This window comes from Chiloscyllium plagiosum, chromosome 20, assembly GCF_004010195.1.
Source record: "Chiloscyllium plagiosum isolate BGI_BamShark_2017 chromosome 20, ASM401019v2, whole genome shotgun sequence".
NCBI classification, from domain to species: domain Eukaryota; kingdom Metazoa; phylum Chordata; class Chondrichthyes; order Orectolobiformes; family Hemiscylliidae; genus Chiloscyllium; species Chiloscyllium plagiosum.
Genome location: NC_057729.1, coordinates 48451861 through 48455999, shown reverse-complemented (window position 1 = coordinate 48455999; position 4139 = coordinate 48451861). Strand labels below are relative to the sequence as shown.

Here is a 4139-nt window from a genome sequence, read left to right as displayed (position 1 = left end):
TCTTGTGTAAATATAACAAAACTCTCGCTTTTACTAAATGTGTTTACTTTGACACACAACAAGCTTATAACAACATTTTATTTTCTCTCCCGCCTGATAACGATTTCCTGGCTCTTTCCACTAAAAGATACAATTTACAAGGTTAATGCAGGAAGCGAAGCGAACTGGAGCGACTGGGGCGGGGGGATATCTCAGCGACCTCTCAACTGCGAAGCGCAAATGCACTCAATATTCGAGATTACTTCTGTGTTTTTTTTACGCTCAGGAATGCGTAAGACGATCAGGGTGTGAGAGGGAATTCCCAAGGCTAGTATGAGGTTTTTAAAGACAGGAGGAGGGGGAATCCTTTCGAAATAAACAATACCCTGGCAACCAGAGAGAGGGACATGACCGTCAGCCACTTGGAGAGAAAGCGATCAGCAGCCACTCAGCAGAAAGGGACCAACAGGAGCAAGAATATCAGGTACAAAGGCGCTCATTTTAAACACAAACACACGCAGCCTTTGGCTCTGGTCTGGTCGTACAGAAAGCAGGATGCCGTCAGAATTCACGACCGACCCCCAGAAATACCAAAACCCCCCGACTGTCTTTGTTTAAAAAATGTGACATTACTTTTCCAAAACAAAACACTAGATTTCCACAACATTTGATGCATCTGAGCATAGAAAGATGTACTGGGAAAGGAACAGCTGCCAAGACAGTTGTGATGTTTTATGTATATGATTGGGTGGCAAGTGTAGTGGATTGTATTTATTTTTAAAAAGTGTTTGAGGGTTTAAAAGCCCTGAAACACTGAAACCTTATATATAATGGACAGGCAGGTGTTGGTTTCCAGGACACTGTGCCCTTATCCCCTGTAATTACCCCTGAGAGCAGTGAGTAGAGCCCACAACTCCTCCTCTATTTAAAGCCCCCGAAAGTGCAGACAACTTCCAAAGTGTTTTGCATCGTTCGCAAGGGTTGGTGACGTTATCCATCACGTGTGTCAGCGTTCTGGCGTCCGATGGTTTTTTTTGGTGGTATATGTAAATCCGTATCGTTTTCGTTTCGTCTTTCGCTGTGTGTGTGTATGTGCTTTTACATTTGGAGGGTTTTTTTTTCCTTTTTTTGAAAAAAGTAGCGTGGAAAAACATTACTCATCTCCCACGACAAGATCAGACACACACACACACAGGCAAGAAGCAATTTCAGCAACGATCGTGCAAAAAGGGGTTGTCTCTCTCTCTCTCGGTGTTTGAAGGAGCGAGTTAATTATAGATATAGCTGTAGGACAGGCAGTCCGAGCTGGGTGAAGAGGAGGAGGAGGAGACTGCAACTGGATCGTGGAAGGGGGTAAGTTGTGTTTTGAGCTGCGAGAGCTGCTTTGCTACTTTAACATTGATACTCGGCTGTTGTCACGTTCTAGAAGGCGCTACAATGTTGCCAGTTTTGCCTGCGCCCTAGTCCCAGTCCCACTTGGCTCCGTGTCTCTCTCTCTCTCACACACACACACACCTCCTGCCTTCAATCCACTTTTTAAAAAGAACATAAAATGTGGCGACCCAGACCTAAGGAGAAAAGTAACCCAAATAAAAATGGCGGCACAGCCACAACCGGAGGTGTATGTAACGATCCGAAAGGGGGGTGGGGTGGGGGTGAAATGATTTGGGGGTGGTGGATGGGAAGTGGGGGTGCTGGTGGTGTTAGGGAACCGCTCTGTTGAGCACGGTGCTCTTTCCTTCTCCCTCCCGTTATCCTCTAACTTGACAGAGGGTGCCCAAAACACAACTGACTTCTATTCCAACCTCTTCTTGCCCACTCATAAACGAGGGGGGGGGGGGGGGAGGTGGTGAAGCAAAATAATAGATTAAATCGCAGTTATCGAAGTAAATTGACTTTACCCCTGACTGTCCGAGAAGTGTTGGTTCCCCTCACCACACACCGCTTGGAATTGGGATAGGTGAATGGAGCTGAGGGGAGAAATAGATCGCACTGATATTGATTGAGGCTGCAGCTGACCACACTGGAACCAAGCAGCGCTCCACTGACTCTGTCCGTTCAGCGTTTCCCTGCAGGGACCAGTCTGTGGCTAATTAGCATGTTCCAGTGCACACATGTCATTTATATTGCTGTATCCAACACTGCTTTTAAACGGAATCGCAACCATATAACAAACTACAGTTACTGTTTAACATTGTAATAGTTGGATGACAGGGGCTGTCTATGAAAACAACCGTAGCTCTAATCTAGGTATTTGTCATTTCCTTTCAAAAAAGTAAACGATTCAATTTAAAAAAAAATGCAAATAAAAATTATGTTAGATTGGGCATAATTTGTTTACTTTAAAAATAGAGGCCTGTTCCCGTAAATGTTTCAAATAGACGGCATCCGATTTGCTACTTTTTTTTAAAGGGACAGGGCTGTTTCTTTGTTTTCTGTTTGCGTCTGGCCTACTGTAAATCAAGACGAGGAAGGATTTCCTGACTGCACATGCGTCTTAAAGCACGAATGACTCACATGGGTGTTCGGTAGACTGGGGACGCTGAGCCTTGGAAACAAGCCTGAGAACGGATGTTGGCAATAGGATTGGAACTCTCATTTGAAGTATGACAAGGCATACTATTTTAATGACTTGTACAAAGGCTTTCGGAAACGATTGCAGTTCTGCAATCTTTTAAAATGTCGAGCTTAAAATTTTTGAAAATGCATTTATTTGCTGTTAACCAATGTTTCCCTGTTTCTCAGAAACACCTTTGTTTTATTTTGACTTCATCAAAGTACCAGTTCTGATTCATCCAACCGATCTTAGAGATTGGCAATAACATGGAGTTACACAGGAGAGAGTAATTAGTTTTACCGTCATTAATGTGTTGACATTTAGAAGGATAAAGTTTTAACGATCTTTAAAGTTTTTTTTGGCCATCCCACTCCATACGATACTGCTTAATTTAACCCCCCCCCCCCCCCCCCAAACACGTCAGGCAGAATGCCAATGCAACAATGGCCACTTGCTACAGTTGTGGGGATGTGGAGCTGTTGGGAACTTGATTTTGCCTCTCATCATGTATTTCTTCACACTTCCCTCCCCCAACCAACCCCCAGCCCCACCCTACTGCTACCCATTCAGTTAAGGAGCAAGTAACAAAACACTGTTTGTGGGAAGTGGTTGGGAGTGCTGATCTCATTCCCAAAACCAAGCCTGTTTCCATTGGAAAATTTTAACCTGATGTAATTTTTTTCCAGATTCCATTCAATTGCTTTCTAGTCAGAGGCGTGTATAAGGTGGTATTAACCGTGTTTTAGAGGAGGGGATAATTCCACTTTTTTGAAACTTGACAGAATAAAGGTGGTTTTGGTACAGGTGAATATACCAATGCCACATTGAGTCTCTGTACGGTTTCGTTTTCCCTTTTATAAAATTTCCAACCTTTCCATCACTTGTATAGGTCTCAGTCTCTTCTTCCTCTTGCACCCTTTATATACTACCCTACTTCCTTCGCCAGTGTCTTTGCTTCTGAAGTTCTCTTTTGCTCCGCTCTGTGAATGTGTTTGTCTATTACATTTACGCTGCGGTCTTTTGTATGTGGTGTTGCCTACTCGAGCTGACTGATCCCTGAAGCTCTTATCACATGACCTTCTACATCCAACCACTTCTCCTGGTCTACCAGCCTTTCTCCCATCTTCAGTCAATTCCGTATGAATAAGTGAAAGCAGCTAATGAAAGAAGTGTGCACTTTCTAAGGCATCTTTTTTCCTTCAGTTCTCCAAGGCTATTTATAGTAGTGAATAGCGGATCAATTTTCAAATCCTGAGATCCGAGGCTACTCCTGGAGGGAGGGTCTGTATGACTCTCTCTCTCTCTCTCTCTCCCTCTCTCGTTCACCACCGTATGCTTTTTTTTTGTCTCATTCTGCTTGTATTCCTTGGTTTTTATGTCCATTGACTTCTCACACCTTCTGTCCTTCCTCTTTCCTTTCAATTCATGCCTTTTCACTTCTGCTTTGTTCTGTTACCGCCCCCCCCCTTGCCACCCGAGTTTTCTGAGTCACCAACCAGCTGTTCCTTGTACATGACGATCTCAGCACTGGTGCCTTTTTCTCTCTTCCCCCTTCCCCCGACTCTTCTTCCTAGCTCGCCCCCCCTCCCCACCCCCTCCCTCC

The 4139-nt window shown here is 44.3% G+C and overlaps 1 protein-coding gene across 7 annotated transcripts in view; it reads left to right on the top strand.

Moving 5' to 3' along the window:
- The first annotated feature begins 275 nt into the window (after positions 1-275).
- Positions 276-4139, top strand: part of LOC122560241 (zinc fingers and homeoboxes protein 3-like) — a 92923-nt gene continuing 89059 nt past the window's right edge. For 5 of the 7 annotated variants that reach the window (XR_006314709.1, XM_043710719.1, XM_043710718.1 and 2 more), the window contains exon 1: positions 935-1332. The gene's annotated coding sequence lies outside the window, so the exon portion shown is untranslated. Of the gene's footprint in view, positions 464-934; positions 1333-4139 lie in introns of those variants that run through there. The other 2 variants (XM_043710725.1, XM_043710724.1) reach the window with 1 other exon arrangement.